The 26,732-nt window shown below is 43.5% G+C and overlaps 2 long non-coding RNA genes across 2 annotated transcripts in view; one reads left to right on the top strand and one right to left on the bottom strand.

The window, feature by feature from the left end:
- Window positions 1-26,732, bottom strand: part of LOC131396773 (uncharacterized) — a 49,036-nt gene that overhangs the window by 10,115 nt on the left and 12,189 nt on the right. The gene's annotated exons all lie outside the window — the stretch shown is intronic.
- On the top strand, window positions 1,816-26,732 carry LOC131396774 (uncharacterized). Its single transcript, XR_009216682.1, has 4 exons — window positions 1,816-1,922; window positions 16,918-16,994; window positions 22,822-22,888; window positions 26,105-26,732. It is a non-coding gene; the product is annotated as an uncharacterized LOC131396774 (long non-coding RNA).

The raw sequence follows: 26,732 nt of genomic DNA, 5'->3' as shown, positions 1-26,732 counted from the left end.
GCTCTGACTGAAGGTGGGGACATTAGTGCTTTCAAACACAGGACGATCCTTAGTGGTGCTGGGTTTCCTGATCAACATAGGAGGACTCTGGCTTGGAGGCCCAGGTGTTCAGGCCCAAGCTTCCCCCATAGAGGTTTGTGGCGCTAGAGGCATCAGTCATGTCTGCTCTAAAGCTGAGTGCTGCAGTGGTGGAGCTCAGACCTGGGCTGGCCTCTGCTCCCCAAGCCCATCGGTGCTGCTGAATCCCCCAGCCTGAAGGGGGGGAGTTGTGCTGCCAAATGTTGGGCCTAACGTTGCTCACAACACCAGGCATGTAGGTGGAGCTGTAAAACCAGAGGCAGCATCTGTGTCAGAGGGGAAAACAGTTTGGAGGCCTCTAAAGGCTGGCTGGCTGCTGGCATGGGTGCGCCAGGTGGAAGGAGTGAGTAATGAACCCGCAGAAGCTGACCGTGTGGTGCTGCACGGACTGGCTGGCCTGGGGGAGGGGTGGAGGCTGGGACTAGAGCTGGAGCTGCTAGGTTTCCAAACTGAGGAGAGCTGTCAAAGGTAGTGGTTTCGTGCCACTGCCCATTGGGGGCCCGAAATGTGGGCTGGGTGGGGTGCAGCTCCAGAGTCCAGGGAAAGTTGAAATGTTGGGTTGGGGCCTCAGACCCTCGATGCAGGCTGGTGGTTTCTGTGGCTGAAGCAGCACTGCCACGAGAGGTATCTGTTGGGCCTGTTCAAATGGAAAGAAGCTCACACTGGAGCCAGAGGGAAGGCCCCTCTGTGGGAAGGTGGAGGGATGTCCATGGTGGAGGTGTGGCCTGCCCGTCACAAGCAGGCTGGGAGCCGAACATGCAGATGTGCTAGTTGAGGGGCTGGAACTGACTTGAGAAACAGCAGTGAGCAGGCCGTGGGGAGAGGAGCACTAGTACCAGGAGCTGGAGAGGGAGGGTCTGCGAGAAGACAGGAGAATCCACACATGGGTGTAGGGGACTCTGTTCTGTTTAACAGGATTCACAGGAGGATTGAGGTGCTGGGAGCAGCGGGGAAGGCGGAACTGGAATCGGCTGCAACTGAGACTGAGGCGTTGGGATGCAAAGGGCCTCTTCTGTCCCTTTCAGAGGGGACCCCCAAGTGGCCCTGAACATGAAAGGGGGAAGACACTCAGCAGCAGTTGTAGGAGCAGGCGAGTCAGGAATTGAGCTGGGTTCACAGTCCGTCCCTGGGGTGGGGGAGGACTCAGGGACGGGAGGGTTTGGGGGCCTAGCACACAGGCCAGCCAGGTCGTGTGTGAATAATGGGGGAGGAGCAGGGTCAGCAAGGTGAAAAGGGCTGAGATGCCCGGAAGGGGCTCTGGCATTGAGGAAAAGACGGGGTCTGGTGAGCTGCGTTCTGAGACAAGCGACCCATAGAGGTGGCCGCTGCAGCGGATTCCAGGATGGCCCCCGAGCCGCGGGCGTCCTGCTGCTTCCTGCGCCTCTGCAGCTGTGGATGATGCTGAGGGCGGGAGGGGAGGCTGACGGAGGAGCGGTCCTAGCAACAGACAGGGAAGGGAAGGCTGTGAGGCACCGCAGTCCCAGACGACCTCAGTCTCAGCCCCGAGTCCACTGTGACGCGCTGGCACGCTGCTTCCTTCTCCTAGTCTGGGTCCACCCACCGGGGCGGGGTGGGAGATTCTGAGGCTCCCTCCCCTGTGTGGCAGCAGAGGAATTTCTCATTTATTGGCAGTAGCGCCGTCAGTTCTCCAGTTCCTGGTGTTTGTGCCTGCCCTGAGGTGGCATCTGAAACCGTTGCACTCTGGATCTCCTCTGGGACACGGCTAAAGCTGGGGGCTGGGCCCACAGCCCTCCCTCCTGGCTCTGTGTGGCCCTCTCGGGCAGCCGGGGTGCCATGCGGCTGGACCCTCCGCTGCAGTGGCGGGCAACCTCCAGTGGAGCTGTGTGAGTTCGGGATAGGCTTTCATTTGGGGCGTGAGTTCCTAAAAAATATGGGATTTCTTAGTGGAAGTGTCTGCTGAGCTCCGGCGAGAGAGGTTTCTCCTCAGCGGCCTAGGCCTGTTCTCTTACAGCCTGCGCTGACCACCAGGGGCCCAAATGCGGACTGTAGGCTTCCAGTGCTCTGGGGGCCCCTTCTCTGATTGTCTGGCTTCTTCTTGCCTCTGGGGTATTCCTCCTGTTTGGCGATTCCTTCCCTACTCTCTCTGAGGTCCCGACACAGTCTCCTCTGCACAAGGGCTAGGGGATGACTGGATGTTCCAGGTGGCGTTGCGGGGACTACCTCCTCCTACGCCAGACAGTTTGCCCGCTGCAGTAACTGAGCTGCAGGACGGCATGGCGTTTGGGCAGACAGCACCCACCTCCTCTGATTTCTATGTCAGGACGCTGAAGTAAAGACCCCAGAAAGGAACACGGGTCTGCAGCATCCAACGGCATGTAGTTACTGGATCCTGGCAGCGCCGTCTGAGAGCACGTTCCGGGGCAGGGCAGACAGAAGAACTCAGTGGGGGCGGGGCCCAGGCCGCTCTGCGGGACCCTGTCCCAGGGGTGGAGCAGTGGCAAGGACAGAAGCTTGCCCTGGTAGCGTGCATGAGGAGCAGTTCCATAATATCACAGGCCAGGAGAGTTCTTCCGGAGCTTCCCACCCAGCCAGAGGCAAAGCTCTCTCTATTTGGTCTATTGCTAAAGATGCATATTTGGAACGTGTGAGCAAAGACAGGAAGGGTGATGGAAGTGCATGGGGGGAAAGGGTGCACGTGCCAAGAATGCTCAAGAAAATATGCACCCCCAAGGCGGGGCTCAGCTTCCCTGAACCCTGGGGAGATTGTGCAGGACAGGGATTCTTGAGGCAGCAGAGCGGGAACCACTGGGGAGTCGCGCTCAGGATCTTTAGTGCTGGCCAGAGGTGGCAGCTTCGAGGTCAGCAACTGTGTGTCCATCTGTCCTTTCCCCTGGGGATGCTGGAGGAGAGAGCTGCTCAGAACAGAAGTAAGGCGCCAGTGGCGCGTGAAGGCCATGGTGGCAGGCTGTGAGAGACACACTTACATTGTGACCCAGCAATCCCATTACTAGTTATTTACTCAAGAGAAAGGAAAATTTATGGTCATACAAAATCTGCATGTGAAAGATTTTAGCTGCTTTATTCATATTTCTTAGATAAAAGACTATTCAGGTTATACATATTTTCCTGAGTGAGTATATATATATGTGTGTGTATGTATTTATTAGTGGTGCTCCAAGGATAACAATTTGTTTATCAAACTTTTCAAAGTCCAGTTAGAGTTAGTATTTTACCATTTCAGGTAGAATGTAGAAACCTTTAAATCATATAGTTGTTTATCCTTCACTCTTTATATTATAGTTGTCACATGTTTTGCATCTATATGCGTTGAGCCCTCACACACACACACTGGTATAATTTTTGCTTTCAAAGTCATATTAACATTTAAAGAATTTAAGAGGAGAAAAATAGGCTAACATATTTATGCAAATATTGACTGTTTCTGTTGGTCTTCCTTTGTTCCTGAAGTTTCAGGCTTTCTGGCATCATTTGCCTTCAGCCTGAAAAAGGTCCTTTCTCATCTTTTTAGAGGAGGTTGGCTGGTAATGAATTCTCTTTATCTGCATCTGCCTTCATTTTTCTTTCATTCATTAAGGATATTTTTGCTAGATATAGAAGTCTAAGGTTGATAATTCTTTTGTTCAGGATTTTAATAGTGTTGCTCCACTCCTGGCCTCTGTGGTTTCTGACGGGTGACCCTGAATTCTTCAGATCGTTCTCTCTCTCTGGCTGTCTGTACGTGTATATTTTTTTCTAACTGCTTTCCAGAATTTTTCTTCATCTTTTGTTTTCAGCAGTTTGAATATGCTGTGTCATGAGGTTTTCTGAGCTTCTTTAATCTTTCTTTCACCAAATTTGGGAAGTTTTCAGCCATTGTTCCTCAAATATTTTTTTCTGCATCAAACTGTCCGCCCTCTTTCTGGAACTCCAGTGAGATGAATCTTAAAGCTTCTAATACTGTCCCACAGGTCTTGGAGACTTTGGTGTGTGTGTGTGTGTGTGTGTGTGTGTGTGTGTGTGTGAATAAACACTTTATTTTGGAACAGTTTGAGATTTAAAGAACTATTGTAAAGATTGTACCGAGAGTTCTCATTTACCCCCCACACCTAGTTTCCCTATGATAAATATCTTACATTAGTGTGGTACACTTGTCGCGATTAATGAAACGATATTGATATGTTATTATTAACTAAAGCCCAGAATTTATTCAGATTTCCTCATTTCCCCTAATGTCCTTTTTGTGTCCCAGAATCCCGCCCATGACACCACATTACATTTAGGAGTCATGTGTCCTTAGGCTCCTCTTGCTGTGACACTTGTCTTGTTTTTGATGACCTAGAAACTTTTGAAGATTACTGGTCAGATATTTTGTAGAATGTCTCTATTGGAATTTATGAGGCTTTTCTCACCAGACTCGTGTTTTTGAGAGGCGACCACAGAGGTAAAGTGCTATTATCATCACACTGTGTCAAGAGTGCATACTCTTAACATGACATCACTATTGACATTGACCTTGATCGCTTGTCTTGAAGTAGTGTTTATAAATATTCTCCGCTATAAAGTACGCCTTTGTTCACTATTTCCATACTGTACTCTTTAGAAGAATGTCATTATGCACAATTAGAGTGGGGAGTTATGCTCCACCTCTCCAAGGGCATAGTATTTATATAAATTATTTGGAATTCGTCTGCATAGTAGATTTGTCTTTTTTCCCCATTTGTTTATTTATTCAATCATTTATGTCAGTATGGGCTCATGGATATTTATTTTTTACTTTGGATTACAATCCAATAATACTTTATTTATTTTGTGACTAAAATGGTTGCATCTTTGGCAACTGGGAGCTCTTTTAGTTTGCTCTGTGTCTCTTTGACATATCCCCATCATCACCAGTTGTTTGTTGTTTGGTTTTTTTTGTTTGTTTGAGTCCTTTTCAGCACTAAATGTTGCTCCAGCCTCATCTTGTGTATTTCCTGCCCTAGTCCTAGAATCAGCCATTCATCTAAGGATCCCTGGTTCCTTTCACTGGAAAACACTATTAGGAACCAAGATCTGGTTGCTAGGGTGCTCACTGTTGGGGTGATGTTGCTTCCAGACCCACTCAGTGGACAGACCAGGGAGATATATGTGTATACTAACACATGTATGTACACATATCTATAAATACTTTTATATCTAACCATCTGTATCTATGTTAAGATAAACATGAGTTCATACTTATGTGTCTCTGTTCATTTTCATTTAATATTTTTTTCTATCTGTTCTTCAAATTGTATCATTTCTGTTGATCTGTCTTCAGGTTCACTGACTCTTCTCCCTTCTCCATTCTTTAATTGAGCTCATCAGTGAACATTTCATTTGGAGTATTGTATTCTTAATTATATTAAAGTCTCTATTTGCTTCTTTTTCATAATTTCTATTTCTCTGCTGAGAACCTCTATCTTTCAATTCATTTCAAGAATATTTACCTCATCGAGCGTGGTTATAATAGCTGCTTTGTTTGATAATTCCATGTCTAGGTCATTTTGAAGTTGGATCTATTGATTGTCTTTTCCTTTGAGAATTGCTTAGACTTTCCTAGTTCCTTGTATGTTATTTTGAGTAATTTTGGGTGCTATCCTAGACATTTTGCATGTTATGTTGTGAAACTCTGGTTCCTATTAGAATCCTGTGCAGGGTGATGTTTTGATTGATTGTTTTAGTTAAGCGATTGACACAGTTATGCTTTGGCCGCCTGTCTGTCTTGCCTTCCGTTGGCAGTTGTTCCAGTCTCAGTGCAGATTTCAAGTCTTTGCTATGCTGTTTGTGTCTGCTTCTCACACACATCATTCAGGGGTTAAGCTGGGGCTTGAGTGGTGGTTTATGTTGGAGTTCAGTTCTCAAAGACTTTGTTCTGCTTATTTGGATCTGTTCTGTGCGTGTGCTGCTCAGGGTGAGCCTGGGACTTGTGTTGGTTCATACACAGATTTAAGTGATACCCCTCTCCAGTTTTCTCCTCTTCAGGATTTATCTCCATTCTCAAACTTGTCAGGGCCTCTTTTACATGTTCCTCTCAGGGTTTAACCCTTTGTGCTGTCATGCAGCTGTGACCAGGTCAGCCTTTGAGGTGACAGAGCTAGCCAGAGCAAAGAGGGCAAAATCAGTGGGGCTTTCCCTACACTCTTCAGACAACAGGAGTCCCTTCACCTCTTCCCTGGCCAGAAAGCCATGTAATCTCACAGAGCGCCTGTGCCACTGCTGGAGCTGCTGTACCGATCATAACCGGCATTGTCTTCGGGATGGGGCCAAGAGAGTAAAACAAAACAAAATGAAACAGAGATTGTCCCCGCTCTGACACACAGAGGCCTCCTTTCCCAGTTGTCTGGCTGGAAATCGGGTGTTTCTCCCAGAGGTTTGCTTTCAGTGCCTGCTGTACAGTTGCAGGATTCCCCCTGCCCTTGGGTGACAGCAGGGAGACGAGGAGGAAAAGCAGCCACATAATCACCCCTTACAGGTTGTTAGTCAAGTTTTTACTTCTGTCCCCATTTGCCTGATATTGTTTGCTTTTCTACTTCTCTCCAGAGTTTTATTTGTAATCTGTGAGAGAGGTTATTTGTAAGGATTTTGCTCCATTTTGGCTGGAAACAAGTTTATAATCACTTCAAAAATAAATTTTTTAATAAATACATATTTTACAGTTATATATAAATATTTTAAATGCTACCATTGTACACCAAAATGTTAATAGTGTTTACCTATAAATAATAAGTCATTCATTTTGTAATTTTCTGTATTTTCCTGTATTTTTGTGACTATATGTTTTAATTGTATCATTAAAAAAAAAGACCTTAAAGCAATTTTGACTTCAGATCTCCTATTAATTCCTATATAACCCTAATTTAGGCACTAGGTGTTTTGACCTGAGCAGATAGAATAGTAGAAAAAGGGAGAATGTGGATGTCAGGTGGTGGCAGGGATTAAGTACAGCAAGAGATGTCCCTGCAAAAGTTACCAGTCCCAGAAGATTCTCCAGGGCACTCACGGCAGGAAATCAGAGGGAATCAGCACATTCAACTCTAGAAAAATACAGCAATCTCACCCCAATATGGATAGATGAAACCAGGATAACTAGATATACTTAAGAAAAAAATAGTGCTTAACAAGGTTGAGAAAGGCAGAAATAAAAGAAACATTGCATTATGTGCAATGCACCCTCCAACTCTTTTTTTTGTTTTGTTTTTTTGTGAGGAAGATCAGCCCTGAGCTAACATCCATGCCAATCCTCCTCTTTTTTTTGCTGGAGAAGACCTGCTCTGAGCTAACATCTATTGCCAGTCCTCCTCCTTTTTTTTCCCAAAGCCCCAGTAGATAGTTGTATGTCATAGTTGCACATCCTTCTAGTTGCTGTATGTGGGACGCAGCCTCAGCATGGCCGGAGAAGCGGTGCGGCGGTGCGCACCCGGGATCCGAACCCGGGCCACCAGTAGCAGAGCGCACGCGCGCCCAACCGCTAAGCCACGGGGCCGGCCCCACCCTCCAACTCTTAATACAGGAAGAAATATAATGAAGATGTGTCCTCATGGCTAGTGCTTGTTTACCAATATTTATCAAAATAAGGTCTTTAACTCCATACATATTTTATTTTAGGCATTTTCCATTCTTCTCTAAATAGTTGGAGATAGTTATTCTAAGGGTGTTTCAACTTCTAAAAATAGAGATCATTGAGAAAGCGAAAAGAAAGATAAAATAAAATTTTTCTTATTTTGACAAATAGTCTCAAATATAAGATCTACCCATAAAGGTGGGCCTGGGGACTTCAAGATATGGGTACTCATGTGACCATAAGGAGAATATCTTAAGAAACACAGCACATTGGAATCAGTAGGAGCACTTTATGGAGAATATATGTTAAAATATTTGAGCACCTTCAAGCCCATCCTTGAGAGAATGTGTACCCCGTTTGTAGTAGGGATTTCCTTCATTGCTTTTGGATTCAGAGAGCACAGGTGCTGATGTATCTTTAGCAGAAGGAGATAAGTTGCCGGTGCTCCAAAGGAAAACACTGTAAAGTTGAGACAGTGGGAGCGTCAGAGCTTAGAGTGCAAAGTCCTGTCTCTCTAGACACCTGCAGGAGCTCAAATTTCTTGAACTTGTATTTCTAAGCTCATTCTTTGCTAATAACACCTCCTTAGTCTTTGGTTTCTGCTTTTAAAGATCTTTTAAGGCTGTGTGTCCTTCTTTTTCAGCCTCACGTTTGGCAGCCATTATTACCTCCAGGTAAAGCCTGGTTTACTTAATTTAAGTTAGTGTTATATTATTTTCATTCTAGCAGAATAAAAAAAATCTAGACTTGTGGTTAAGATAGTTTTGATTTAGCACGACATCTTGAAAGTTGAATTACAAGTTATTATTTTCACAGGAGAAACCATGGTATAAATAGGTGTTGAATTCCTGTGTCAGCCCTTTAAAACCCATGTAGCCCATAAACTTCCCTCTGCTTTTACATAATTGCTAGGTAGTTTCTAACCTAACCAGTAAGTGCCATTTTAGAAGAAAAATGTAGCAGAATATCTTTATCACTTAGGAGGTAAAGAAGTATTTAAACCAGACACAAAAAGCACAATTACTACAAAGACCTGCTATTCATATTCCAGCAGACTCCTTGGGACTCAGAGAGCTGGATCCCCAATATAAAAACAATGATGACGATGACTATTTATTTATCTCGCAATGACAAACAAGTTGTAAAGAGGAGTCTGAGGCTTAGAGAGATGAAGCAACCTCCCGCAAGGTCTCTCATCCCCCAAAGGGACAGAGCTGCGTTCAAAGCCCCTGGGTCCCCAAGTGCTCACCTTCCCCACCTTCAGCACCCTGACTTCTTGGTCCAAAACCTGCTCATCGTGGAAGCACTGATCCTACACGAACCACTGAATGCGCTGCCAAGTGTCCTCACTTCCTCCTTCCAGTTTCCTGGGGCTGAAGGCTCTGCTCCAGGAGGGAGTCCAGCCTCTATGCAGGGGCCTCATCCAGGTCCTGGGAAGGTTCCATCTCTGCAGGACCAGGCTGCCCTTAGAATAAACCCTCTTTGTTAAGAGGACACCTTCTAACCTTTCTCCAGAAAACTAACAGACGGGAGAGGGGGAAGGAGAGTGTGAAGGGGTAGAGAGGGATTTATCCTCCTTCCCTGGGGATGAAGGACTGGGGCGCCTTCCCTGCAGCACTTTGCCCCCAGGCCCTGGGCTGCCTTACACTGAGTAGCCATTCTCCTTACCGGTCCTCCCTGCTCTCTTGACATTTGGAAATTGAAGTTCAGTTTGTGCTGGAATTTTCTCTTTCTGTTTAAGGCTGCCAAGAAAAAAGACTGGGTGGTGGAGGCCTCTCACAGGCTTCCCCACAGGCTCTCAGCCTGGGTATTTTCAAGTGTCCTGGAGCTGGCCTCTCCCCTTTCCCCAGTTCCTACTGCATGAAGAGGAGAACTTGATCCCTACAGGAGCTGAAGAGCATCTGCCCTGGAGTCAGGAGGTGCTTGCTGCCCAAAGTGAGGGGATGCAGAGACTTGGGCGGAGCCTGAGGGCCTGGGGCCTGAGATTGAATGATTTCTTTATTTTTGAAAACAAGGCATCTATAACTATTACTGTTTGTTTTGTTCCTTATTATATGAGTAATCCATGTTCATGGTAGAAGAATTAGAAAGTGCACATGTAGAGAATGGAGAAAATACAAACCATCCATATAATCGCATCACCAAGGGACCCTGACCGTTTATACTTGGGTGTATGTTCTTCCATTCTTATTTCTAGGCGAGTCCCTGCCCCCACCACCGCATTATCCCGTAATAAAGAGGGAGGAGGCTTACATGTGAATCTTTAAAAAGTCTTTCATGGGGGAGGGTGCAGTTGTCTGAAGGACTTCATTTTGAAGAACAAAGGCCAGGTTGGAGAACATTCGTTGGACTTAAAGGATCTCCATTAATTTGAACTTTGGAGGCTAAAGAGGTCACCCTATGAAATCAGTCAAACAAATGGCAGAAAAACTTAACTCAGATTTAGCGATTATTCCTGGGAAGATCATTGTACACCTGCATGGATTGGATGGTGTTGCAGAAAAGTATTTTAACAGCTATTCAAACGGGAAATCCTATATTGATATTGTGGTGGTAAAAAAGATATACCTACAAGGTTGAATTAAAAAAATACTAATGTCACATGAATGCATCTTTGTAGTTTGTCAATAACCTCCAGATTCCACTCCTCATTCTACTTAGAAGAGAAGCTGACGGGCCCTGGGAAACGGGCTTAGAAGCCTCAAAAATCGCTTTGGGGGTGAGAAAACACTGCTGTTAGAGATACTTATACTGAATTTGTGTAAAAAAAATTTTTAAAAAACGAAATTGGAAAAGATCAAAACATATATTACTCATATAATTTATTTATTTATTTATTTATTTTGTGAGGAAGATCAGCCCTGAGCTAACATCCATGCCAATCCTCCTCTTTTTGCTGAGGAAGACCAGCTCTGAGCTAACATCTACTGCCAATCCTCCTCCTGCTTTTTTCCCCCAAAGCCCCAGTAGATAGCTGTATGTCATAGTTGCACATCCTTCTACTTGCTGTATGTGGGATGCGGCCTCAGCATGGCCGGAGAAGTGGTGCGTCGGTGCGCGCCCGGGATCCGAACCCAGGCCGCCAGTAGCGGAGCGCGCGCACTTAACCGCTAAGCCACTGGGCCGGCCCTACTCATATAATTTAAATACATAATTATATCTAAACTAGTAAGTATTGTAAGTACACATTTCATTTCCCTAAAAGTTCATAGAATCAGGACAACCCCAACAATACTTTATTGGCTCCCAGTGAAATGTTTTTTATTGCTGCATTGGAAATATTGCCTTAGATTTGTAGTCACTCTGTGTTTGGGCATTTGTGGTGTACATATTCATACCTTTAAATTGTAGCATCCTGTACACGATCTTTAGAAACCTACTTTTTAAAAAATATATATATTTTAGATATATTGCCGTGCCAATATATATACCCACCTGCATCATATTTTTTAAGACCTGCATAGTGTAGCATTGTTTATACTAAAAATTATTGAAGACTTGCCGTTTTCTTTTCTTTTCTTTTTTTGTGAGGAAGATTGGCCCTGAGGTAACATCCGTTACCAATCTTACTCTTTTTTTTTTCTTTTGCTTGCAGAAGATTGTCCCTGAGCTAACATCTGTGCCAGTCTTCCTCTATTTGGCATATGGAATGCTGCCACAGTGTGGCTTGATGAGCGGTGTGTAGGGCCATGCCTGGGATCTGAACCCATGAACCCCGGGCCACTGAAGCAGAGCACATGAACGTAACCACTATGCCATGGGGCTGGCCCCTTTTCCTTTTTTTTTTTTTTTTTTTTTTTTTTGCTCTTATAAACCACATACCTTGGAAAGCCTTGACACGGTCTAGCAGGCTCTAGAGTTTTAGCCATTGCCAGCTCTGCAGTGTCATTTCTCAAGACCATCCCTTTCTGTTAGGAACCTTTCCACACGGGCAGTCCCCACCTCCTCAGTAGCCAATACCTTTCCTGCTCCTTGTGACTGGCTCTTCTTCAGGGACGCTCTCTGGCCCTCCAGACAGCTGCACCTGCACCTCCCCTTTTCTGACTCTCCTCCCCTTTCTGCTTCCCCTACAGGCTGGGGGCCCAAGGGGCGGGGAGCACATCTGTCTTTTTCACCACTGTATCCCCAGCAACTGCGGCAGGGCCTGGCACCCAGCAGGTGCTCATTAAATGTTTGTTGAGTGAATGTGTGTGAATGATGAGGCCTGAGAAAGAAAATCCCCTAACATATGGAAACAGGTCTGATGTTCACTGCTAGGCCATGTTCTCCTGTGGGATATAAACAATTTCACAAAACATCACATCAGACAAGGTCACTTTGAGACCATGACAATGTAAAATAAATGTGAAATAAACAAGCTCCTCGTGCAGCCCACTGAACTCCAAACATCCCCCTCTCTCAGCTGACAAATGGATTTTTTTTTGTTTGTATTTTAATAAAGACATAGAAATAAAATTCACATTTGACACCAATACTGTAATGTTTTATGTCTTTAAAACTGACCATAAATAATAAATATAACAATGGGATTTCTATAAATATACAATTTCTTTTTTTTTTTTTTTTTGTGAGGCGATGAGTCCTGTGCTAACATCTGCCAATCCTCTTCTTTTTTTTTTGCTGAGGAAGACTGGCCCTGGGCTAACATCCGTGCTCATCTTCCTCCACTTGATATGGGACGCCGCCACAGCATGGCTTGCCAAGCAGTGCATGGGTGCATGCCCGGGATCCGAACCGGCGAACCCCAGGCCGCCGCAGCGGAGCATGCGCACTTAACCGCTTGCGCCACCAGGCCGGCCCCTACAATTTCTTTTTGCAAGAGAAGTGGGCTTTTTGCTTTTCTCACTGAGATGATGCTATAATAACAGTTTCCATTTCTTGGGCACTAACTACGTGCCTGTGCCTGTGCTTCGTGCTCTACACCACTTCTCTCCTTCACCCCTCACAGCTCCACGATGGGGATCCCGTTGCAATCTCCGCTGCAGACAAGGACAGGGGAGAAGACTGGTTTATTTTGGCAGAAGACTGCTTTTGCTCAGGGGTGTGAGGAAAGGCGGAAGGTGTGGAGAAGAGGGAAGGGAGGGCAGGCTGTGAGTCCTGCTGAGCCACATGGTTGGGATGTAGCCTCAGAGCAGAAAGGGTCAGACCTAGAAATGCAATGATGTCACAGGGACACATGGGCCCGGCCGCTGCTGTGTGGCTCAGAGCTTTGGCCAGTGTCTTGGCTGTACCTGGCACAGAGCCGTCTACTGCCCTGGCACCCTGAGCACGGGTGGCTTGAGGGCAGTGGTAGGCAGTGCTCTTAGCTGGACACAGAGACGGAAGGAGCAGAACATGAAAGATGTACCTCAGAGTCCTCAGGACCCAGACATCACCAGGCACCCAGGGAGGCCTGGGGAGAGGGAGACGGTCCTCCTCCATCAGCTGACAGGACGTGGGCACGTGGGAGTCTGGGTTACCGTTAAGGGGACTTCCTCTGACCTCACCTGCTGGGAAGACCCAGCACACGTGGGTCCTCTTCCTGGCCTCTCTCCCAGCCTTTCTACAGCTTTTTAAAACTTTCTTTTCTAAACTTCTCTGTGACATTTTGTCAATTTACCTTTTCCTCTGCTAAGGGCTATTCTACTTCCACCAAAAGAAGAAGAAGAAAAAAGAAAAAACCCCCGCCCCCCCATTTCTAATTCCTAGAATTCTAGTGAGGAAGAGACGCAGAGATGATCTGGTCAATCATTCTCATTTTGCAGATGCTGGAGTGGAAACAAGAGTGATTACCAGGGTTACTTAACATGTTGATAATAATATGAATTCCAATAATTATAGCTTGTTGAGCACTCGGCATGTGCTAGGCTCTTTCTGTGGATTAGCTTCTTTAATTCCCACAGGACGCTGTGATGTAAATTCTCTTCCTACAGATGAGGAAACTGAGTCTCAGAGAGATGATGTGACCTGCTCAGACTCACACAACACATAGATGGACTTGCTGCGATTGGACTGCCAGGACTTTTTTATTCCAAATGTCAGTGACTTAACCACTACATTGTCCCGCTGCCTATAGCAGTTGCTATTTATTGAGCTCCTACTACGTGCTAGTCACTAGGCGAAGCCCACAGAGATGAATAAGACAGACCCATTGGTGGAACTTATTTGTTCAATTAACAGATTCTTATTGAATTGCTACTGTGTGTGATGAACTACGCTAGGTGTTGAAGATACCACCGATAACAATTGCTGGCCTCAAGAGACATTTGCAGGGAGCTCTGGGGCAGCAGAGAGTCTGGTCAGCTAACACTCAACTTTCAGGCCACACTTGCTGAGTGGGCTTGGGGTGGGTCACACCTCTCCAGTGAGCATGCAAGTTTTTCTCCCTCTGAGCTTCTCTTTAGAGCCCTATGTAGCCTTTTCCAAGGGAAAGGTGGATAATCCTGAATAGTTTTTGACTTGTAGCCACATTCTTTGGCACTTATGTTTCCCAGGAGTATCCGAAGGATGTGCAAAAACAGCTGCCCTCAGTGTTATACGTTTAAAGCCATCCATACTCAACTTCCCTGAGAAAATCACAGAAATATTTTCCTCTGCTTTTTGTTAATAACAAAAATAACAATGAGATACCATTTCACACCCATTAGGATGGCTATTATTAAAAAAAATAAGTGGTGTGGAGGATATGAAGAAATTAGAGCCTTTATGCATTAATGGTAGGAATGTAAAATGGCACAGCTGCTGTGGAAAACAGTTTGGTGGTTCCTCTAAAAGTTAAACATAGAATTACCATATGATACAATAATTCCACTCCTAGGTATATACCCAAAAGAACTGAAAGCAAGGACTCAAACAGATACTTATACATCGATGTTCATAGCAGGATTATTCACAATAGCCAAAAGGCAGAAACAACCCAAGTGTCCATCCACAGACAAATGGATAAACAAAATGTAGTATATATGTACAATGGCATATTATTTGACCATAAAAAGGAATGAAATTCTGATACATGCTACAATGTGAATGAATCTTGAAAACATTATGCTAAGTGAAATAAGCCAGACACAAAAGGACAGATATTGTATGATTCCACTTAAATGAGTGATCTAGGAAAATCTTGTAGAGATAGAAAGTAGAATAGAGATTACCAGGGGCTGCAGGGAGGGGGAAAAGGAAAGCTAATGTTCAACGGGTACAGAGTTTCTGTTTGGGATGATGAAAAGTTCTGGAAATGGGTAGTGGTGATGGTTGCACAACATTGTGAATGTACTTAAGGCCACTGAATTGTACACTAAAAGTGACTAAAATAGTAAATTTTATGTATATTCCACTACAATTAAAAAAATAAAAAATAATTTAAAATAAAAAGATTTTTCCATTTATTGGCACATGTGTGTTGAGCACTGAATATGGGATGAACGAGATTGTGTATCTGGAAACACGGACGGATGAGGTGTGGTGAGGGCAGGATAAGATGATAGCTGGTTGCAAAGGCAAATCCACGTTTTGTGTGGTCTAAAGCTGGTACAATTAAGAAAAAGAATATAAGATTGCGAATACAAATTTTAATACAAAAGTAAGTATTTATGTACAATGAGACAATAAACCACAACAAACTACTAATTTAAGAAAGCTGCAAGAGCTGGCCCGGTGGCGTAGCGGTTAAGCACGCGATCCGCTTTGGTGGCCCCCGGGTTCACAGGTTCAGATCCCAGGTGCGGACTGATGCACCACTTGTCAAGCCATGCTGTGGCAGCGTCCCACATAAAGTAGAGGAAGATGGGCACGGATGTTAGCCCAGGGCCAATCTTCCTCAGCAAAAAGAGGAGGACTGGCAATGGATGTTAGCTCAGGGTTGATCTTCCTCACAAAAAAAAAAAAAAGAGTAATAGTCCATATCCCTCTCTTAGTTGTCTCTTCTTGTCCTTTGGCTCTCAAACCTCTACTACAATATTGTCCAATGGAAAAACGTGAGTCACAGTTGTGAATCACATACGTAATTTTGAATTTTCTAATAGCCATATTTTAAAAGTCAGGTGACATTGATTTTAATAATATATCTTATATTCAAAATATTAAGTGTATATTCGATATAAAATTAATATGGAAAATTTTTTTTCTTACTAACTCTTCCAAGCATATTTTACACTTATGGTGTCTCTCATTTCAGACTTACCACATTTCAAGTGCTCATCAACCACATGTGGCCGGTGGGTCCTTGACAGTGCAGCTCTAGTATAATCAATTCCATGCAGTTCTCTCTTTAAGATGCCTAGATCCATAATTAAAGATAACATTTATTGGGTACTTACTGTATGCCAGGCAAAGCGCCCAGCACTTTACATGCTTTCTCTCATCATAACCTTAAGAGTAAATATTGTTTTTTTTTAAATATTTTATTTATTTATTTTCTTTCCCCCCAAAGACCCAGTAGATAGTTGTATGTCATAGCTGCACATCCTTCTAGTTGCTGTATGTGGGACGAGGCCTCAGCATGGCCAGAGAAAGCAGTGCGTCGCTGCACGCCCAGGATCTGAACCCGGGCCGCCAGCAGCGGAGTGCGCGCACTTAACCGCTAAGCCACGGGGCCAGCCCAGGAGTAAATATTGTTATCTCTAGTTTATATACAAGGAAACTGAGGCATGAGCTAAGTAAGAAATAAGCCCAAGGACACAGAGCTTATAGATGACAGCTGGAATGTGAACTCAGGTCGTATGGGATTCCAGCTCAAGCATGTGACCACAGGCTTTGCCTAGTATGATTTCTTTTAATAAAAATGCTTTTTTAAATTAAAATTTAGGATTCCTTATATAAACATGATATAAATATTAATCAGAATATTTGACTATTCAGAACATCCCAATTCCCCAGTTTAGAGAAAAGCCAATTGGTAATATAAATTATCTTGCTTATAATACTACTTATCCCAGACACTACACAGTGAATGTAGCTTAATCAATACTACAGGGCACGGTAAAGGCAAGATCTCAAGCTTAGCTCATTAAGGCTGTCTGGTACATTTTAATGAAATGCTAAACAGAGCAAAGTGCAGGTGTGCCCTGATTTACACATCAGACATGGTGGTTAAATTACAGTGACTATCTCAGTTTGCCACTGAGGGAGGAGTTTAGAAGTTTCCAGGCACATGAGACTTTCAAGTGCTATAATTAAGAATGTTCTGGACAGACCAGGACATCAGCTTGGCTTCTCTACCCAAAATATTGCGGTGGGTCAGGTCTTTGAACATTGCATTGTGCTTGCTCGCCTGCTCACCTGAGCCCTGCACAATAACAACTGATTCTTTCCTGTTCTAGATGATCTTCCTCTGGCCAGGATCCTGAATACATTTGCCTTCTCTTCCAATGTTGGTCCTAGTCCATGTGACTCTCAGGTTGGTACCATCCAATGGACTCCTAATATGTCTCCCCCTACCCACTGCATCCCCTTTGGCCTCTTCTCCATACTGCAGCCAAGAGGATCTTTAAAAATGCAAATCTGGGGGCCAGCCCAGTGGCACAGTGGTTAAGTTCGCGTGCTCTGCTTCGGGGGCCGGGGTTTGCGGGTTTGGATCCCGGGTTCAGATCCTGGGTGCAGATGCTGGGTGCGGACCTACGCACTGCTTACCAAAAGCAGAGGAAGATAGGCAAGGGTGTTAGCCCAGGGCCAATTTTCCTTAGCAAAAAGAGGAGGATTGGCAACAGATGTTAGATCAGGGCTAATCTTCCTCACATAAAAATGCAAATCTGATCAAATGACTCTCTTCTCTTGTGCCTGGGGCTTAAAACTCTTAAATGACTCCCCAGAGCTCTTGGGATGAAAAGTAAAACCCTTAACAAGCCACACAAGACAAGGATTGGCGCCTGTCTGCTTCTTACTCTCATCTGAATGCCATGTCCCCTCCACTCAACTCTCCTCCACCCCCACTGTCTTTCTCTCTGCCCTCAGACTCACCATTCTCCTTGGTGCAAAAGGGCCTCTGCCCATGCTCTTCCTTCTAACTGGAATGTTCTCCCTGCCACTGTTCCACCAGCTGACACTATTTCATCCTTTAGATCACAGCTCATGAGTGACTTCCTTGGAGAAGCCTTCCCTGAACTCCCGGCGCAGATCACAGCCTCTCGAAGCACTCTCTACCTCTCCTTCATAGCTCACAATTTCACAGTTGCATGTGTGTGTCTGTTTGATTCATTCCTGGCTCACCCAGTAGACTGTAAACTCCAGGGAGCAACTGTGTTTTGCTTGATATTTTATTCCCAGCACCTAGCACTGTTCCTGGCATAAATTAGAGGCTAAATAAATATTTATTATTGGAATGAATGAGTGAGTGAGTGAATGAATGAATGAGTATAAAATGTTCAATAAAATTTGGGGGCTTATTTGGAATGGGCAAAACTCTGCAGGCAAGATTACCAACATAATTTTTGTTGGCTCAGTAGGAACATAGATTTCCTCCTAACATTGGTAATTAGGAGAAGAGATCCCAGATTTTGACTTTCATGAATCAGAAAATTGAGGGAAAAAAGAAAAAAGGGCAATTAAAATATAGGATACCACTTTTAAATTTTTGCTAACTGAGGGCAAGGAACAAAACACACCTTACATGCACTGTCTTCGTCATTTCATAAGAGAAAGTCCATTTTAACACCTAAAGAGTAGGAAGGATCTAACGTCAAAATTCACTATGTCCCTTCCCAGGCAGGGACAATTAATCCCCATCCAGTGTGGGAGTTATGCTCTAAAATAAAAAAGACAAAATAAAAACTCAACTAGATTTGAATAAAGCATGAAAATAGGAGGCAGTACCTGGTGGTGATCACACACACAGGCATTGAAGCCAGAGTGGCCTGGCTTTGATTCAGGCTCCGACACTTGCTAGATGGATGTCCCTGCACCCATCGTAGCCCGAATTTCCTCACCTGCTCCATAGAAATAATAATTATATCTACTTCAGAGAATCAGGGTGGAGATGAAAGAAGTAAATGTTTATAAAACACTCAGCATCGTGTCTAGCACATGAAAAGACATTCAGTGATGAGCAGCTTTGGTTATTAGTTCCATCACCAATATTTTTATCATTAAGATCTCTAACAAATGAGCAACTCAAAGAAGGGAATAACTGACCAAGCTGAGGAACTCAGAAAGTGCTTCAGAGAGTGTAACCATGGGCCATTTAGAGCCAGTTCAAACAGACCCCATCTCTTATCAACACAGTGATTAAGAATTGTCTTTCAGAAAATTTGCAGTCATGTAGCCACAGCATGTGCAGAAGAAGAAATCTTTTGTTTTTTTCCTTTATTTTTTGTGAGGAAGATCACCCCTGAGCTAACATCCATGCCAATCCTCCCCTTTTTGCTAAGGAAGACTGGCCCTGAGCTAACGTCTGTGCCCATCTTCCTCCACTTTATATGGGACGCCGCCACAGCATGGCCTGACAAGTGATGCATCGTGCGCGCCTGGGATCTGAACCAGGCCGCCAGCAGTGGAGCTCGTGCACTTAACCGCTATGCCATGGGGCTGGCCCCAGAAGAAGAAATCTTGACCTGAAATGACCACAGCACCAAAAACTGTCCTCCCCAAAGGGGAGGACCAAAGGACCAGGACATGACCAGAACTTAAAAGTCAGACTTTTATCAGAAGCAAGGGGCCCATCATTCAGGAAGATCTGGTGTTAACATTCCTTCCTCACCTTGCCATAAATGTTTAGAACCTTATCATAAATGTTTAGAACCTTACCATAAATGCTTGAAGCCCACCAATGAAAATCTGTCCCATCAGTGTTTCCGCATGCCAGCCTGTTCTCCCTAAACTCTTAAATTCTGCCCCAAATCCTGAAGCGGGGAGATAGATCTGAGGACACACACACCCTGTCTCACTGCAGATGGATCTTGCAGAATAAAGCTGATTTCTTTTCCCAAAAGCTGATGCCGTAGTTAATTGGTTTGTTTATGCGCATCAGGTAGGAGAACCCCATTTTTGTGCGTTAACAGGAGAAGGAGATGTTTGAATGGAATCTTTAAAAAATCACACAAGTAATATAATCCATCAGAAAAATCACAAAATAGTGGCATGAAGGAGAAAATAACAATTTCTCAAGTATCAGTGAAAGCCCATTCAGAAGACAGAAACCACGTGGTGTTTTAAGCAGGGGATGTTTACTACAAAGAATGATTAAGTTATGATAGGGCCTGGGATTCAGAATGCCCAAGGAAGAAAACACCTGGAGAGGCCTCCCCTCAACACTTCGCTCTTTTCTCTCCTCAGGCCACACCCTCCAAAGCCCTCATCTCCTTCCTGCCAGAGGCCCCAGGGGCCTAGCTGAGGCCACAGACTTGGCCCTGCACTTACGCAGGCTACACCCTGTCTGAGGCCTCTAGGGAGCCTGTTCATCAGTTTTTTCTGTGTTCCTGAGTTCTCTGCCTGTCCTCTCCCAGAGGCTAGAGTTTGGTGTCATCACCCTTCTTTCCTCCTTGCCCACTTTCTCTGCCCTGGGCTCAATGGGATCATAACATTAGTAATAAATGCTGACAACTTTTGAGACACACTGGACAAGGTGGGCATTTTTATCACCATTTTTCAGTTGAAGAGACACAGAGAAGATAAATGCCTTGCCTAGGTGACCCAGATAGAAGGTAGACAGAATTCCAGAACCACTCCTTCCAGGAAGCCTCCCTTGACATCTTCTCCAAACCCCAAATCTAGAATTGGTGTCTGTTTACTCTGAGCACCTCATGGGCAGACCCAAGACTGTTTGCTTCTTAAGGGCGAGGCCAGGTCAGGTTTATTGTGGGACATCCTGTGCCTGATGTAGCAGGTGCTCAATAAGTATTTGTTGAGTGAATGAATGAATGATGGGGCTCAACTCTTTCCCCCTTTTGAGGCATGAAAGGTTTGGGGGACACAGGCAGACCTGTTTGAATGTTTCTTTGACCACTTACTGGCTCTGTGACCTTGGGCCAAACTTACCCAAACTTTCTGAGACCCTGTTTCTCTCATGTAAAATAGAGGTGCGGTCTGTGGGGAGGATGACAGATGAGCTACAACGTCTGGCACACAGTAGGTGCTCGGTAAACAGCACTATGGAGACGGATTAGCCTCTAAAGTCAGGCTTCCTGGATTGAAGTCTCGGTTTCACTGATTAGCTAAATAACCCCGGGAGAATCACTTTGCCTCTCTGAAGCTCATTTTACAGACACGTCATGTGGGGATAACAGCCCCAGTTATTCAGTTGTGGTGAGGATTAAATCAACCCGGGGAGGGCCTCTCAATGAAGGCTGGAAAGGAGGGGGAGAGAGCTTGAGAAGGAATAGTGGAAACTCTTTTAAAGTTGGCCCAGTGCCCCTAGGGGACCAAGCCACTCAGACAGGAGAGCCCAACTGCTAGCTTTTATGACTACTTGTAGCTGTGTGACTGTGGACATGTCACTCCACCTCTCTGAGCCTTGCTTTCTGTACAGTGGGGATGTTGGTAACATGAGCGGCCTCCTGGGGTTGTTGGGAAGCAGGTGAAGCATGAATCATACAGTAAGTGCTCCATAAATGTACCGTCATTGCTGTCCCTCAGAGTTTTTGCGTTATAGCACCTGACTGCTACAGACAGGGAAACAGATCCAGAGAGGAGTAGTAACCTGTTCAAGGTCACTGAGCCTGTGTCTTGATAGTTCCTGCAACAGCTTTAGCCATTCTGTCTGCTCAACCCCAAAACAACTCGCAGGGCTGGGCTTCTGGTAGATCAGGCCAGTGGTCCCCCTTGGGCTGGTGGGGTGAGGGCATCAACAGTAACAGCCCCCTTTCCTGAGGGCCTACTGTGTGCTAACTACTTGTTTTTTCATTAAATCCTAAAAACGCTACAAAAGCAGCATTATTATTATTATTCCCATTTCATAGATGAGAAAACAGGATTAGAGAAGTGAAGTCATTTATTCAAAGTACACAATGGGAGGAGGAAGGTTTTGAACCTCAGCCCCAGCTCTGTTCATTAAATGAAAAAAGAAACAGTGCCGGTCCAGAGATACGTAGTGAGTTTGGGGTAATGGGTGGGCTCAGTCTGCCTCCCTCCACCCTGGAATGGCGACCCCGGCTTGAGGCTCTTGAGAAGCTTCAAAAGCACGGGAGAGAGGACAGCCCTGTCACCCTCAACCCATCCCATGCCACCCCCTGGGTTTCAGAAGCCTTTCTGGTTTGCTCTCAGACCCTGGGGGCAGCAGAAGGCCCAGGGGGCAAGGCGGGGCAGGCCAAATGTGGGGGCAGGGCATGGCCTCCCCTATCTGATCCCCAGGGCACCTGCCTGCCTGCCTTCTCTTTACGTTTTTTACTTGCTCTGTTTTCTATCCTTTTCTCTTTCACACCTTATTGTGGAGTTTATGTCCTATGTTTCAGTTGGACAACTTTTTCTTCAGCTGTATCTAACCTGTTCTTAAACCAATCTGTTGATTTCCTTTTCTCAGTTATTTAAAGTCAGGAAAACACTGTAACCACCGGCCCTCCAGGATCAGTTCAACTGACCCCATCTCTTATCAATAGAGTGATTAAGAATTGCCTTTCGGAAAATTTGCGAAGTCACATAACCAGAGCACGTGCAGAAGACGAAATCTTGACCTGAAATGACCTCGGAACCAAAGATCCTCCTCCCCACGGAACCAAAGGACTGGGACATGACTGGAACTTAAAAGCGGGACTCTTATCAGAAGCGAGGGGTCCCTCATTCAGGAAGACCCAGTGTTAAAATTCCTTCCCCACCTCATCATAAATGTTTAGAACCTGATCATAAAAGTTAAAACCTCATCATAAATGTTTAGAACCCTGTCATAAATGTTTAGAAGCCCACCAATCAAAACCTGTCCCACCAGCATTTCCATATGCCAGCTTGTTCTCCCTAACCTCTTAAATTTCACTCCAAATCCTGAATTGGGGAGAGAGATCTGAGGGCACATTCCTCCTGTCTCCCTGCAGATTGATCTTGTAGAATAAAACTGATATCTCTCCCAAAAGCCAATGCTGTAATTAATTGGGTTTTTTTGTGTGTGGCAGGCAGACAACCCCAGTTTTGTGTGGTAACAATTTGGCGACCACAAAGGGGCAAGGTCCTGTGAACACCCGCCTGAGGCTCTGGAACCCCTGGTGTGGTGTGCAGTCTTTTCATTGACCCTAAGCAGCCACCTAGACAATTTTGTCTAGAGGCTTAACTGATCAAATTCCTGTTTCCCCCCTGTGGTGCTCCAGGCCCCAAGGCGTTTTTTCCTTTTGGGAGAAGAAACAACTTCTGGATCAGGATGTCTCTGGGCTCTGGGTGAGTAACTTTAAGAAAATGACTGTCCTTTACCTTGTCTCTGGCTTGATTTCCTGGAAATATAGGGTCAGCTTGTACTCTGGGGAATCCTTGCAGGCTAAGACCTGAACCTTGGGCTTGGACTACCCAAGGTAATTAGAGGCAGGAAAAAAGGTTCACTTGTGAAATTGCTTCTGGATCTGGGCAACTCCCAGCACTGGTTCCAACTTGCCCCTGGCAATCTGGTTCTGAGTAGCTCCTGGCACTGGTTCTGAGCTTCTCCTGGCAAACTGGCTAGTATTCTGGTCTGTGCTATATGTAGAATTGTACTGTGTGTTAATGCTTGTCTGAATTGAATTGGTTGTTTTGGGGACTGAGTTTCTCAGCAATTGTAAGGAACTTTTCTTTAGAAATTACCCTGTTTGTTGCAGCCACCTTAGGAAAAGCCCCTTAAAATGGGGATAACTGTAAACAGATGGCAAGATAACCTGGGATAATTTTAAATTACAGTGGCCATTTTGGGCTCTTTTTGAGCCTCCAAACCAAGGAACAAGGAAAAATCTTTAATCTTTAAAAAGTGAAGGGCTCCACCTTTCAACCTAAAGTTTCCAGAGGCTGTACATGTTTACAAAGAACTGCAGAATCTTACCAAGCTTGTTTTGTGTCCTGAGGGCTTGGCTTGATAATTGTCAGGTTGGGGGGTGGTTCCCAAAAATACAGTTGGACAAAAATGCAGCTGCACTCCCTTTTGAGGCTAAGGCTCCTACCAAACTGCTGTCGGCCTCAGGGGAATTACTTCGGCCATTAGAAGGAACGTTCTGATTAGATAATATCATTTAAAAGTGCACTTAAAAGTAAAGTCTTCAAAATTCCAAAATAACCTTATTGAAAGTTTTGTTGCAAAAAGTTAATAGAAAATTAAGTTATGAAAGGTACCTAAAAGAAAAGTCTTTACAGACATCCCATAATCTACCTTCGAAGGAGGGCCCAAAATGAGCCCCTCTCAGAGTTAACAAGACTCAGAGATTTTCTGGGAAACTGCTGTTCAATACAGCCAGGTATAGTCACTGCTCATCCTGACTGAAACCTGACAAGATATTTGAAAGGAGTTAGCAACTTATGATCAGAAATTTGGCCAAACTGGAAGCTGATATTCAGAGACTAATAGGAATTTTCTTTCCAGGCCTTGTTCCCTAAGTTAAAATAAAACTTAGCACCCAGAGGGGAAGAAGCAAATTAGGGATGATGTAGTTGGACAGGTTGATCATCCTATAATGTCATTTAAATTACAACCCAATTTCTGAGGAATTAAGAGCAACCGTTCTCAAAAAAAAATAAAAATCCTTGCAAGACTGGAAATGCAGCTCTAGAGGCAGTTCATATTCCACCCATTTCCCTTATCTGAAAAAGCTTGCAAAACTCACCAGGAACTATCTAGCACATCACCAATTCCTAAGACTGAAGAAAAAAAAAAGGAAAAAAGGAAAGAAAAACAGCCATAAGTGTACCCTTGCCCAAAATCTACAATCTTAAGTGTCTTCTCCACAAATGTTAGTAGAAAAAGTTTAAAACAAAATTTGGATTCATAACTAGGGAACCTTGTATTACTGTACCTGATTCATGGCAGTAATTTTAAAACAATAGCTGTGAAGTCTCTGTAAATGTGTGTCTATATATATATGTGATATCTTACCTCTGGATGGTATTGTTTCAAAAGAGCTCTATTCAATTGGCTAAAAGTAAGTGCTTATATAAATTATTTCTAAATGTAATAGTAACTAACCCAAATGCCTTTCAAGTTAATATGGTATAAATTAATCTTTGGTAAACGAAAGCTTATTTAAGATTGTTGGTTTGATTAAAATGGACATGTCTTCAGAGTTATCAGCATTGGATATGATGCAGACATGCAGCCTTTAAGTTTCTTGGTCAAATAAGCTCATGTTATCTCTCTTACAAAACTGCTTAGCAAAAATAATAACTTAAAATGATGGCTAATTTTGCCTAATGTCTCATGAAGTTTTGCAGGTAATTATTGGGAATAAGTAAACTAAATAGATGTGAAAAAGATAAAAATTTGGGGGTAAACTTTTTAATAATTATGTGTTATGGAGTATGTACTTGACTTCAAAACTTTTTGGCAACCTAAAACCTTAGAGTTTTGCTAAAATTTAGTTAAATGATAAAAAATTCATTGACTATCTGGGTCATTTTCGAATAAGATAAAATATTGAAACATTATTGCTAAACATGTCTAAGTTTATCTACTTTTGGCTTCTTATTACAGAGAAACCAAAAGATGTTTGGGTCTATTAGTAAACATGTCTTGTATTTTATTAAAAATTGTACTATGAAGTAGCATGTTTCTAGAAATTATGAAAATTATTTATAAATTTGCAAAGCCACAGAATGCTAATGTAAAAGACAGTTCATAATTGCTTACTTCTTAGTTTTCACTAAAAATAAAGGTCTGTAAGGGTTAAAAATTCCAATTAACATATGTGATTGAAGCTACTAAAAATTAATAAGGAAAACATCTTTGTATTCAAGGAAAATGAGATGCATGTTTTCAGTAAAGAAGGTATAAAGAATGGAAATATTTTTGTTTGTTTTGTTAAAGATAAATTTGTCCTAAAGGACTAGAAGGGAAGAAAGAAGGCATGGGACAAATTCTGAATGTAAAAAGAAAGTTATAGAAGGTTTGTGGAAGAGGAACCCTGAGGAAAGAATTTTGTGCATGGTCAAGTTGGCTAAGATTAAAATGAATTCAGTTAAATAAATGAATTTTAATAAAAGTAAGCTGTTGCAAAAATTAAAATTTGGTTTTCTCTCTCTTAAAAGGATAATTTTCTTAAAATTTTAGTCTGCTCTTGATAAAGAGATTATGAAAGGTTTTTTTTCTTTGAGTAGCCTACCAGAAGGGTAGGGATTTTATGTTTTCTCAAAATTAATTTCTTGTATTATTTTTACAAGGTCTTTAACTACCAGTGCTAAGGTTTTTCTTACAGCTATTTAATTTTCTGCATTTGCCTGAAAATCTTTAACTGTCACCATGGTTAAATGGATAACTAAGCATTGTTTCATGGGGACCTATGATATTGTGTGGGTAAATGTTATTGATATAAGTGTTTTAAAAATTGTCTAACAATGATACAGCTATTCCACTGCTGAGTATTTATCCGAAGAACATGAAAACACAAATGTGTAAAGATATATGCACCCTTATATTCACTGCAGCATTACTCACAATAGCCAAGACTTGGAAGCAACCTAGGTGCCCATCAAGGGATGAATGGATAAAGAAGATGTGGTATATATACACAATGGAATACTACTCAGCCATAAAAAATGATGAGATCTGGCCATTTGTGACACCATGAATGGACCTTGAGGGTATTATGCTAAGTGAAATAAGTCAGAGGGAGAAAGTCAAATACCATATGATCTCACTCATAAACAGGAGATAAAAACAACAGAAACAAACACATAGAGATAGATTGGATTGGTGGTTACCAGAGCATAAGGGGAGAGGGAGGAGGGCAAAAGGGGTGATTAGGCACATGAGTATGGTGATGGATTGTAATTAGTCTTTGGGTGGAAAACATGATGTAATCTACACAGAAATCAAAATATAATGATGTACACCTGAAATTTATATAATGTTATAAACCAATGTTACTGCAATAAAAAAGTAAATAAATAAAATAAAATGCAAAATAAATAAATAAATAAAATTGTATAACATTCCTAAAATTCTGATCTGTCCTGGTTGTCAGCCATAATTCTAGTTATTATCTTGAAGTGTTGTATGTCACAGAAATAGCCAAGTTTCTTTGTCAATTGCCCTTTTTAAGTCTTTCGTCAT

This window comes from Diceros bicornis, chromosome 34, assembly GCF_020826845.1.
Source record: "Diceros bicornis minor isolate mBicDic1 chromosome 34, mDicBic1.mat.cur, whole genome shotgun sequence".
Taxonomy (NCBI): Eukaryota; Metazoa; Chordata; class Mammalia; order Perissodactyla; family Rhinocerotidae; genus Diceros; species Diceros bicornis.
This window is presented reverse-complemented; position numbering and strand designations above follow the sequence as displayed.